Source organism: Schistocerca serialis, chromosome 10, assembly GCF_023864345.2.
Source record: "Schistocerca serialis cubense isolate TAMUIC-IGC-003099 chromosome 10, iqSchSeri2.2, whole genome shotgun sequence".
Taxonomy (NCBI): domain Eukaryota; kingdom Metazoa; phylum Arthropoda; class Insecta; order Orthoptera; family Acrididae; genus Schistocerca; species Schistocerca serialis.
Window position 1 is genome coordinate 92,030,074 of NC_064647.1, and position 13,445 is coordinate 92,043,518.

Below are 13,445 nucleotides of genomic sequence, written 5' to 3' on the forward strand. Positions count from 1 at the left end.
TGCTGTTTTTTCTATCAATAGTAGAAGAACTAAAACTTGTGATTGTCACTAACACATTGTAATTACAAATGCAACGTTTTTATAAACTGTTGTTGTTGTGGTCTTGAGCCCAATGACTGAGCTGATGCAGGTCTCCATGCTAGTCTAGCCTGAGCAAGCGCCTCTATTGCTGCAACGTTCATCCATTTCAGCTTTCTTACTGTATCCGAGGCTTTATCTGTCTCTAAAACTTTTAAGCCATCCCTTACCCCCATACCCCCCCCCCCCCCCCACACACACACACACACACTTCCATCTATTACTAAAATACCGATGTGTTCTGTTAGAGTAAACTACAATCATTCAGCGATAACTGTGGGGACTTTGATTGCTCAGAAAGATGTCTCATTAGAGCTACAACATATAAAACATTAGTTCACTTTATTACATGAATGGTAAAATGATTTACTGAAATCGATATTATCCTTTGCCACAGGAGTACTTCGTAATTTAGAACGATCATTGACTGTTAAATCGTCACTTTACAAACTGTTATCTTGAAGTACAATGTTCAACATTTACAAAAGTACATTTCCATCTGAGACTTGAGTATCTCATTCGTGCTACTTGTTGAGGTTGACTGCTTCAGCTGAGATCACGAAGTGGGGTGGATCACTTCCATGCTCAGCTCTATATTGACCTCCGTGTGGGGGCGCTGCTGTATTGAGAGAGAGGGCGTGTCTTCTTCAGCTTCTGCGATGTATCCATGTGGATTGCAGCGAAACATTGCTGATGTCTGCAGTATCAGTGTGCGTTGCCGACTTTGTCGAGTAAGAAACCACACATTCTTGCCTCAGAATGTGTTTACTAGCCGATATTTTCGTTTAGACAGGTTTTGCCATAAATTTGTTTTTTCCCCAATTGAGAATAAATATAGTTCTCGAAGAAACAATGTAGCGTAACTCCTTTCTGCTATTTTCAAAAGTTCGGTCGGCTAGCATCTTGAGTAGCGCAGTTGTTTCTGTTTCAGGAATAAATTTTCAATTACTAACATCGAGAAAAAACTGGAAACATTATCCGTAAGTCAAACAAGGTGAGAGAAGGTGTACATTTTGCTTAACTGCAAAAGAACGTAATGCCACGTAACTGAAATATCGGAAGCTACATCAGGTCTTTTTTAGATGACGGTGTTGTCTGTACGAAGGCTGAAACTCCAGAATATTGCAACGAAATGGAGGAATTACTTTATTATGTATAACTGCATCAACTGCAAAAAGTGCTAGGTGTTATTAACCTTGCCTGCCAGGTCATTACGTAATGAACCACAGACGGTCTCAGTTCAGTTCCCTGACGCACAGCTGGAGTTACTTCTAGGTCTGTCGACGACCCACCGCACAAGATAGCATTTTGCCCCCTCTCTACCAAGAATTCCTCAATCCATTCAAAATGTTCATATGTTACTCCGCATGATGGTACTTTCATTGATGTGGTACTGACTCCAAGGCAAAGTGGAGAGGTACTGCGTCTGCCTCACTGCCTTGACAACATCGCTTTGAGGATGACATATGAGAAAAGGGGAACTTGGGTTTGCGTGATCGACGTTTTTGGAATCTATGCCAACTGCATGAAGGGGGCCATTCTAGTCAAGATACTTCACTGTGTGTGGCCTCGTAGTTCACGGGAGATCGGAAAGGTCCAATTGAGAGCGTTGCTGTGGCATATAGGCAGCGCAGTACGACCCAGTGCTGGTATAGACGGTGATTTCTTTCTACCATGTACAGACTCTAGGGGTTGATCGATGAGAGGACACAGAACAAGAACTTACGTCGGGGAATGCATGGTTTCCATGCTAGAGACCATTTACTCAATCGCACTTTGTCACAGAGACTGCAGTATAACACGCGCTCTACCATACAGCCACAGTTACAATATGCATTGTTTCCTCCTAGACGATGATACTGATCCTCTTACATTACGCCCTGGCGCCCACTCCCGCCATAGTAATTTCTAATATTGAGACCGATTCATTTCTTTTGCTGACTCACCTTGTGGTGGATGTGATACAGCATTGTACACAATGATTTCGTATTCGGATCGAGAGCCTTGCCAACATGGTGTTTTCTTATGGAAAGGCAAATGGCAACGGGTAGTGTGCAGCAAGATTGTATTATAAGCCTGTCCCCGCCGACCAACAACCACAGCATTAAATGTTTGCAACAGTAGTTCGCCGTTTTTCTGAGACAAGGTTGTTTCCGGAAGCAGGAAATCACACTTCGAGCACTGGGCAGTGCAGGGTAAGCCAGACGAATATGAGGAACACTCTTCATGACATTTGTTCCTACCCTTATCACTTAGAGCGTGTGAAGGTCTTACCAGTGATAGATTTTCAACAGTGGGAGCAGTTTGGTCACTGGTTTCTTCACCAGGCAACCACGATTTCGAGATTTGTGTCATCCCCGTCATCCATCCTATTCACAGATAAGGTTAACTTTACAAGGAGTGGTTATCTTCAACTTTCTAAATAGTCACCTGTGGGGTAGTATGCAGATGCCCCATGGTATCGTGACAGCGAATCATCTGCATCGGTGCAACCGCAACGTGTGGGCGTGGGTAATTGGCGGCCATACTTTGGGACCAGTCTTCCTTCCACGTCGCCTAACAGGCCGGAACTAACGGCGTCTCTTGCGGGTGACTTTGCCTCTCCTTCTGGAAGAAGTGCCATTGATAATTCGAAGGGTTATGTGGCTGCTTCATGATAGTACTCCTGCCACTTCGCCGTTAACGTCCAGACGCACCTCAATCGTGCCTTGCTTAGTCGATGGATAGGATGAGGTGGTCAAGTTGCGTGACCTGCTCGTTCACCCGATCTCAACACTGCGATTTCTGGTTGTGGGGCCATCTCAGAAGTATCGTGTATGCAGAGTCCATTCCAGATGTGGAGACACTGAGCAGCGTATTCATGCAGCCTGACCGATGTGAACGTGTAGACAGAACATGAAACGGTGCACACACGCATGCGTTGACACACATGGAAACCATTTTCAACACATACGGTAACTGTGGCTGCACGGTACGGCGCGTTTTAGACCGCAGTCTCTGTAACAACATATGATTCAATAACTGGTCTCTAGTATGGCAACCATGGATTTCCAGATGTATGTTCATTAGAACTTTTTTTGTTCCGTATCCTCTCATCGATCAATCCCTAGAGTTCGTAAACGGTGGAAAAAAGTCACTGTATAAGCACCGACTTGCAGGTAGAGACTTAATGTGGCACTCGCGTCTTTCTGACTTTCGTGCGGTAAATGGGGAAACGTGAGCTATGGCGACATTATGCCAGATGCTTCCAAATAGGACAAATGTGCTGTTATTCTTTTCTTGTTTGCCGAAGTAGAGAGACCGGTAGACGTCTGTCGGCGAATGAGGAATGCGTATGGGGCAGCACGTCTGTCGAAAACCAACCTAGTGGGATGGTGCGCCAAGTACCTGTGACGGTCGCGATTCGACACAGGACGCCGGTCGATCTGGGAGGCAAACGTTGTAAGCGGAAGTTGCGCCACTCAAGTGGGAGACAGTTCAGCATCTCTCGCCACGCGATTATCACGTCTTCAGTCTGTTGAAACAGGCCCTGAAGAGCCGACGATCCATGTCAGACAAGGACTTGCAGCAGGCAGTTACAGGCTTCTTCATGCAGTAGAACACGGTGTTGTACCAAAAGGTTATCATTAAGCTGGTGCGTCGTGGGAACGATTGCTTCGGTAACCACAGCGCTTTTGTCTGATTCACATGTCGATCCTGAACTGTACAGCCTTCGAACGGAAATATTTCCTCTGATTATGCAACATCTAATGAGCACAGAATATGGATTGAGAGTAAATCTAAGAAAGACGAAAGTAATGTGAAGTAGCAGAAATGGGAACAGCTAGAAAATTAACATCAGGATTGATGGTCACGAAGCAGATGAAGTTAAGGAATTCTGATACCTAGACAGTAAAATAACCAAAGACGGCCAGAGCAAGGAGGACATCAAAGGCAGAACAGCAATGGGAAAAAGGACATTCCTTTGCCAAGAGAAGTTTGCTAGTACCAAACATGGGCCTTAATACGAGGAAGAAATTTCTGAAAATGTATGTACGGAGTACAGCATTGTACGGTAGTGAAACATGGATTGTGGGAAAACCGGAGCAGAAGAGAAGCATTTGACATGTGGTGCTACAGAAGAATGTTGAAAATTAGGTGGACTTCAAATGGGTCAAATGGCTCTAAGCACTATGGCACTTAACATCTCAGGTCATCAGTCCCCTAGAACTTAGAACTACTTAAACCTAAGTAACCTAATGACATCACACACATCCATGCCCGAGGCAGGATTCGAACCTGCGACCGCACCGGTCGCGCAGTTCCAGACTGTAGCGCCTAAAACCACTCGGCCACACCGGCGGCAGAACAGCAATGGAAAAAAGGACATTCCTTGCCAAGAGAAGTCAACTAGTACCAAACATGGGCCTTAATACGAGGAAGAAATTTCTGAGAATGTACGTATGGGGTACAGCATTGTATGGTAGTGAAACATGGATTGTGGGAAAACCGGAGCAGAAGAGAATCGAAGCATTTGACATGTGGTGCTACAGAAGAATGTTGAAAATTAGGTGGACTTCAAATGGGTCAAATGGCTCTAAGCACTATGGCACTTAACATCTCAGGTCATCAGTCCCCTAGAACTTAGAACTACTTAAACCTAACTAACCCAAGGACAGCACACACTGAAACGCCCCCTTAGAAAAATTAGTGAATTACTGTGCTGGTAAACCCCTTACGTTATTTTATTTTCAAACAGCTGAGCAAAACTGAACGTACTCAGGCATTTCTATCTATACTTACTCTGATCATCACTCAACTGACAGACAATATTTTTAGCGCAACGCAATCCGACTTTCAATAATCTCTACAAAAGCATGGCCCTGACTAACAATAACCTATACCTTTCATGAATCACTTACCTATATATATATCAGTTCATGACATCCAGTCTCTCTCTGATGGACACACGTCCAGATCATCCGCTCTCAAAATTCCGCCATCTCTCTCCCCACATCCACCGCTGCTGGCAGCTCACCTCCAACTGCGCAACGCTACGCGCTGTTAATAGCCAACTGCCCAACACTACAATAGCAAATTCCAACAATGCAAACCAGCCACAGACTGCACACAGCACAGTCAGTGATTTTCATACAGAGCGCTAAGTGACGTTACGAACATAAAAACCTAAACAGCCTACTTAGACCACATCCATGCCCGTGGCAGGATTCGAACTTGCGACCGCAGCAGCAGCGCGGTTCCAGACTGAAGGGCCTAGAACCGCTCGCCCACAACGGCCGGCTTAGATGGACTGATAAGATGAGAAGGTTCTGCGCAGAATCGGAGAGGAAATGAATATATGGAAAACACTGATAAGGAGAAGGATGATATGATATCTGTTAAGACATGAAGGAATGACCTCCATGGTAGTAGAGAGAGCTGCAGAGAGCAAAAACTGCAGAGGAAGACACACATTGGAATACTTCCAGCAAATAATTGAGGACGGAGGTAGGTTGCAAGTGCTGCTCTGAGATGAGGTTGACAGAGGAGAGAAATTCGTGGCGGCGCCCATCAAACCAGTCAGAAGACTGATGAGCCTATAAAATAAAAAATAAAAAAAAAAAAGAATGCGATGAAGGTGATATGGATCATTTCCGCTACCCTTCTTGTAAACGGGTGGGACTCGAACTACTGTGCACAAGATTTTATTTGAGGGATCTACGGTGTATTGTGTTTAAAAGAGGGGCTAACTAAATTGCAAATTGTGTAGAGAATCTGACAGGGTCACCAACGAGGCCTGGAGCTTTCTTTACTATTGTTATTTGCGGACACGCTTTATTTCTCGACGGTCTTTCCAAGGAAGCGCCTATGCGCGGGATGGTATTATCCGTTCCGCAGCTGAGAACACTCCATACGGCCGCTATAATTTTTCCGTACCTTGTGTGGGCGAGTGTTTCCAATTACAGCGCGCCTGCGAGAAGAGAAGGGCAGAGCAGTGGAAAGAAAGGCTCCTCCATTCGTCACTGTGCGGCCGTAAGTAAATAATACAGACAGGAAAATAAAGGGCTCGCTTCTCTTTAATTAGCGAAAGAGGTCCCGGCCGCGGCGCTGCGTCTTGCTGCCGGTACGGGGCGCGCGCGCTCCGCTGATTAAATTGTCGCTCCTTTGTGCGGGCCCGATGTTGTGCCGCCGTTATCTGCAGATTTATCTCGGGGTGGGCGCGCCTCGCTGCGGCTCCTGTCGGCAGTCGGGGTCCTCCGCCGCAGCACTCGGCATCTTCCTCTCTTCTTCCCACGTCGCCAACTGAAGCCTGGAAGCTTTTTATTTTCTGTTTTCTTCTGTTTTACTAAGGAAGTCCTGAAAGTAACTGCTAGCGATTTCCCATCAATACTAGAGCGCTCTGAAGTAAAAGTTCGTCCGATTATAATGTAATTGTTCAGTGACACACGTTTAGTTTAATATACACACATCAAGAAAAGTTTCGCATCACCCTAGTTCCCATAACTCCTGAAGATAGATGTTGACTGTGGATATTGTATCACAGACACAGTCCCTTTGACTGTTCAGAGATGTCACTAAACCCGACCAAAGATGTAAACAACTATGCATGAGCAGCGCCTATTAGACGGAGGGGGTCCGACAGCAGATTGTAAGGTGTCAGGGAAATCCAACACCTTCCATGAAAACCCTGACATAATAGCAAATCCGGCAGTATGTCACATAGCTCCGAATAAATCCTGACATTAAATTAACCAAAGTAATACGACCAACGAGTGAGCAAATGGAATACCACAGACTAACACAAGAACGCCTAAATGCATGTCATACCTTCCCACCGTGAAAGAGACGCAGTTCCGAAGGGAGAAACGAGAACAGAAGCCTAGAGCAGAGTCGTGTAAGCTAGGAGGCCCTACGATAAGGGACACCCACATCTCCCGCCGACCGCCAGGACCACCCCCCAGCCAATGTCAAAAGATAGAGCTCTCCAGAAGAACAGTATAGATCTTACGATAACACTAAAAGGGCCACACCAGCTGAAAGTTTTAGCGTGAGACTATACGCGTCTCTGTTACGTTGCAAACATTAAAAACATTGCCCCACCACGGAAAAGTATAACTTTTCTCATTGGATAGACAGAATTTTTGTAGGCGGAGCTTAAGGTTAACATTGACACCCTGATTGGTCAGTTGAAAACACAGCTAGATAGCTTTTCTTAAACCAACTTCGGTAAATCGTAGTAAGGAGAAGTTAGAAGGAGTTGCTTCCGAGACGGCGAGGTGTGTAGAGCTGTGCCGCCCGCCGCCCCCTGACGCTGCCTAACCACCAAAAAGGTAATGAACACATGCGATGCCGCATAAGAGCGCATAAGGCTTCACTCAGAACTGCAGATGTCTCATCTGTTACATCCCCTTTTTGCGTAATACTAGTGTCGATCGTCAGTTAAAGCTCATGGTATTTAGATTTGCTACTTGAAGTTAAAATCTGAAACGCGATGATTTTTCTGTTATACGAGGCCTGTTCAGAAAGTAAGCTCCGATTGATTGCCAAATTGAAACCACAGTGAACATCAGAAATGTTTTACTTGTAACAATTAGCTACACCTTTCAGCTACTTCTCTACGTAGTCGCCGTTCGGACTTAGACTTTTGTCATAGCGTTGTACCAACTTTTCAATAGCCTCATCATAGAAGGCAGCCGCCAGTGCTTTCCGCCAATTTTCCACGCTGGCCTACACCTCGTTGTCTGTGTCAAAATGTTGTCTTCAAAGACAGCGGTTCATGTGACCAGAGATGAAACTCAGGGGGAGACAACTGCTGACTGTATTGTGGGTAATCTCACATTTCCATTTGAAAACGATGCAGGAGCATCTTCATTGCCCCTGCAGAATGCGGCTGAGAATTGTCGTGAAAACGAAACAGCACGACAGTTATGTAATGTTAGCTGCATAGCTTCAGGCGAAATTGCTCACCAGGCCCTCGTACTTGGCGGCAGACACTATTTTCTAGACATCTTTACGCACTCACTGCGAGCTCAGAAATGAGAAGAGCGACGTGATGCTAACTGGGGTTATACTAGAGACACTACCCAACACATCTGTGCAAAGCTTTATCGGATTTTCATAGTCGTTTCCATTTCGCGACCGATCGGAGCTTACTTTCTGAACGCCCCTCGTATAATTATTGAGAAGCCACATCAGCCACTGTAATTTACGACAAGTTAAATAAGTAATTAAAGATAATTGAGGGTCACTGTAGATCATAGTTTTCTCTTTTATGATACTTAATTTAAACCTAGATTATAGATGTCATACGGCATAGGTCATCCTTCGATTCATTGTAGAACTTCCCATTCAGGGAATATTCGTTCACTTTTTTTTTTTTTGAACGTAGTTGGTTTTTATCATCCTGTAATAAAATATTTCCTCTCATCAATAGCACAATTTAATAGCGCAATTTATAAACAATGATTTGTGAGTAGAATAAAAATTCCAATGGCAAACTTAACTGCTTTTTCGACGTTATTTTACCAGCTAACTAAAAACAGGAAAGCGTTGAACCCCTTCCACTAAATTTAGTTAGTATTAAGATTCTTTCACAGGGTGTGCAGTGGAGCTAGTCTCACTGAACTCTTCTAAACTCTGCATGTCATGTGTGGTCTGGCGTCTCCAACAGGTCCCAGGCTCAAACTAGTCCATTCCCTAAAAAACACGCTCAGAGCGTCGTTCCGCGAAAGTGGTAGGGAGACACGACTTAGAACAAACAGACACCACACAGAATATTAGACGATCAGTTCCACTCTAGGAAGAAGGTACACGGCTCGTGTTGCCTGTACTTCAACCACGCCTAGACGGTCAATACCGCGGTTCGATAGCGTCCGCATTGTTACTTTCTGCCAGGAAGGGCTCTTAACAAGGGGACCGCCAGCAGACCCAGCCCACTGTGCCACACAGAGATATCCTTCCTGGTCCACACCAACCGACCGACTGCCCTCAGAATGCCGACGACATCTAAAATAGTCGTCATTGGTAATAACGCCAACTACACACACGACCTGACAAACACTTGCACGAAGGCCTGAACGATACCCAATAGTAACTAAGCACGCAGAGTGACAAATCGGGAGTCGATGCACACACACACACAGCCGACTCATGAACGATCGGCGAGCCAAAACGCGTCGTCTGGTAGGACGACCGACCGACGACTCACCAAGACCGTGGCCTGGCTCAAGTGATGCGTGGCGGCAATGGTCGGGCGAGCCATGTCGACGCTGACCTCACAGCTCCAACCCGACTGCACTTGTGCCGCACTACCACTCCCCGACTGGCAGGTCCGGACAGCGCTCCATACGCGTTCCAGCTGACTAGCAGCCCGAACTCGAGACCCGAACTGCCTTACGACAGACAACGATCTTGAAGTAATATCAGTCGAGCAAAGATACTACGAGAGGGGACATATTGATACGCGCTGCTAGCACCGCTCATGGTCAGGCAAAGCAGCAAATCAGTGAGACCAGTAATTTAAATTAACGTAGTGAGGTGGAAGTACGTTAAGAAAAGGGTGTAAAATACATTATGGCGGGATCATGAGCCACGCATGGCTTACACGTGTCCAGGCGTCTCAGAGTGAACCAAAGCGATGTTGTTCGGACATGGAGGGCTTCTACTGCAGTGGATGACCACTACCTAGGCATTATGGCTCGGAGGAACCCTGACAGCAACGCCACCAGGTTGAATAATGCTTTTTGTGCAGACACAGGACGTCGTGTTCCGACTTAAACTGAGCGCAATAGGCTGCATGCTGCGCAGCTTCACTCCCGAAGTCCATGGCGAGAGGTCCATCTTTGCAACCATGACACCATGCAGTGCGGTACAGATGGACCCAACAGCATGATGCCGAATGGACCGCTCAGGACTGGCATCACGGTCTCTTCACCGGTGAGTGTCGCATATACCTTCAACCACACTGTCCAGCGAGTGCAGCAAGGTGGAGGTTCCCTGCTGTTTTGGGGTGGCATTATGTGGGGCCGACGTACGCCGCTGGTGGTCATGGAAGGCCCCGTAACGGCTGTATATACGTGAATACCATCCTGCCACCGATAGTGCAACCACATCGGCATCGTATTGGCGAGGCATTCGTCTTCATGGATGACAATTCGCGCCCCCATCGTTCAAATCTTGTGAATGACTTCCTTCGCGATGAAGACGTCGCTTGACTAGAGTGGCCAGCATGTTCTCCAGATACGAACCCTATCGCCATGTCTGGGATAGACTGAAAAGAGCTGTTTATGGACGATGTGACCCCCCTACCACTCTGAATCGCCACTGAGGAGTGGGACAACCTATACCAACATTGGATCGTATGCCACGACGAATACAGGCATGCATTAATGCAAGAGGACGTGCTACTGTGTATTAGAGGTACCGGTGTGTACACCAATGTGGACCACCACCTCTGAAGGTCTCGCTGTATGGTAGTACAACATGCAAAGTGTGGTTTTCATGAGCAATAAAAAGGGCGGAAATGATGTTTATGTTGATCTCTATTCCCCATTTTCTGTATAGGTTCCGGAACCCTCGGAACCGAGGTGATGCAAAACTTTCTTTGATCTATGTACAACAGGATACATACAGTAAAGTCACCACTCGATCCAATGACATTTTTCTGAAGACACTAATATTTCGATTTCCATTTATGCTCGTCGTCGGCTGCAACTTGATTCCGAGTATGCACAGCTTCTTCCTGGATAGAATTAGCATTTCAACTCGACTTCCGGAAGTGGTTTTCGCTGGATGAACAGATGAATCCTGCCGTCAAACATGAGCGCACACAAACACACAGAATGGTTGGAGGAGAGCGGGGTTGTAACGGACGGAGCCTCCCTGCTTGTCGCTTGGCATCTTCGTGTGTGCGGCTTCTCCTTCTAAGAAGATGACAGCGGAGGATGCAGTGTTCCTCCACAGTGGACGGTTCACAGCACATTCTTCCCATGTTTGTCTGGTTATGTCAGTCGTCTTCATGATGTGTTTTATCTGACCCTTGAAGCGCTTGAGAGGGCCTCCGTGAGGTCTACTGCCAGGCCAGAATTCACCACAAAGGATTTGGTGGGGAAGCCTTGTACCACTTATGCGATGAACATGGGCTAACCATCTCAGTTGATGAGCGATGATGGTTGCCTCAATCCTGTTTAGATGTGCTTCCTCGAGAACCAACAGTGTGAGTCACATGGTCCTCCAACTCAATGTTGAAAATGTCGCTGACTTTTTCTTGGTGGAAGCATTCAGGTTTCTTGACATCACAGCGAGAAAGTGTGCAAGTTTCACAGCTACACAGGAATGTAGAAATGACGACAGACCTATACATCATGAGTCCGGCGTGCAGCCTTACGTCTTTATTCATGAAGCCTCAGTGTAGTAGCAGTCCAACTGCTGTATGGACAGCCCCAATTCTTTTATCGTCTTGTTCCCAGGTGCACCGTTTAGACAAGATGCTTTCAAGATGTGGAAAGTACTCAGCCTGCTTCAACGCTGTGTTTAGGATAGAGACATTGAACTCAGGGAGAGTAAACGCGAGTACCTGGGTTTTTCACGCATTGACGGTAAGACGTTCAAACAGTATAATTTGTTGATATCTAAAGCCAAAAACCACATGAAGGATAATTTTTCAAATACAAGATTGTGGTACTAAAATATTTATCGAATATCCATATATATTATAAATATGTATTGTTCCGGCGTGACATCGAGCGCCAGCACGACGTCCTGGGACATTACTGGAGAGAGGGCTGTGAGACGATGTCAGCCAATAGTATGCTGACTAGTACGACACCATGACAGGAGCCGCCCCTATACGAAGAGAACAGAAGCGCCGCTCCGCGTAGCCACCGTCGCACTAGAAGACGAGCCGTCATCCCAGCGCTTTAGCCGTGACTCGTGAACTGTAGAATTTACTTGCATAGAAATTGTATATATCGAAGGACATTGATTTTTTCCACTTCGCTATTTGCTTGCGACCCATCTTTATACATACGCAAAAGTTACCTGTTGTCAATTTGACTTACTGTAATAAACTCCAGTAATAAGATTTGCTTGAATTGTTGTCTAGCTATCCGAGAAAACAGCTTCCTAGGCACCCTATATTAGACGAGTGGGCAGGGTACGACATGTATGTACGTTTCTAGTTGTGTGTGTGTGTGTGTGTGTGTGTGTGTGTGTGTGTTTCACATCTCCTTCTAAATCACTTGACCCACTCCAACCAAATCACGTACACATCTCTCTCACGGGCAAGCAACAACCACTGTAGGTGGGCGGGGGGTACGAAGTATCTACCTATCAAAGAGGCGCGGATTGGGTGTGGCCCGCATCTCGTGGTCGTGCGGTAGCGTTCTCGCTTCCCACGCCCGGGTTCCCGGGTTCGATTCCCGGCGGGGTCAGGGATTTTCTCTGCCTCGTGATGGCTGGGTGTTGTGTGCTGTCCTTAGGTTAGTTAGGTTTAAGTAGTTCTAAGTTCTAGGGGACTTATGACCACAGCAGTTGAGTCCCATAGTGCTCAGAGCCATTTGAACCATTTTTTTTTTTTTATTGGGTGTGAAACAGAGGTGTAGTCCGCGACTCGTGAATTTCCAAACTTTATTCATCCAGTATCTGAGAATAAGAGCTCTTAGCGTCTACCAAAAAACTTTACTCCTAATATGCAACCTTTCAAAATTTTTTTCTTACTGACAACCCCTGCAAAATTATGAAAGGAAAGAAGCTTATCGCTTACTAGTTTTCTGCTGTTCACGCAGTAAAAGTACTATATGACATTATAATTTATTACTTCTTTACTACTGATTGCATTCGAGACACTTTTACAGATAGTATGCACGTATACCATGCAATGTCAGTGCCACGTTATATCATTGCATGGCACATAGTTCCGGAGATATAATGTCACAAACATTTAGCACAAGGCCAGACACTCTGTGGTACAGGCGTCCACGTACAGCTAGGAAAAACATTCACATGATTATTATCATTATTATTATTATTATTATTATTATTATTATTATTATTATTATTATTATTAATAATAATATTTCTAAAAAATTTTGAGCATTTATAATATCAATTATCCAACTTATAAGTTTCTTGAAAAATTGTTTTTGGCTGTCGCAGTAGATCGATTTCAAACATCTTTGTACTGAAAAATAGATCGTTGATTTCTTTGTCTTATTGACACGATTTTAGCACTTGTTGAAGGGTGTGTTGTGAGTCGATGTGGTGTTAAGAATAACATTTTTATACAAAAGCTTATGTGATTAAAGATTTTATGTGTTTTATTTTTTATTTTATCATGCTATTGTACCAAATACCAAATGGAATGTATGAAGTGATGAACGTATTTACGG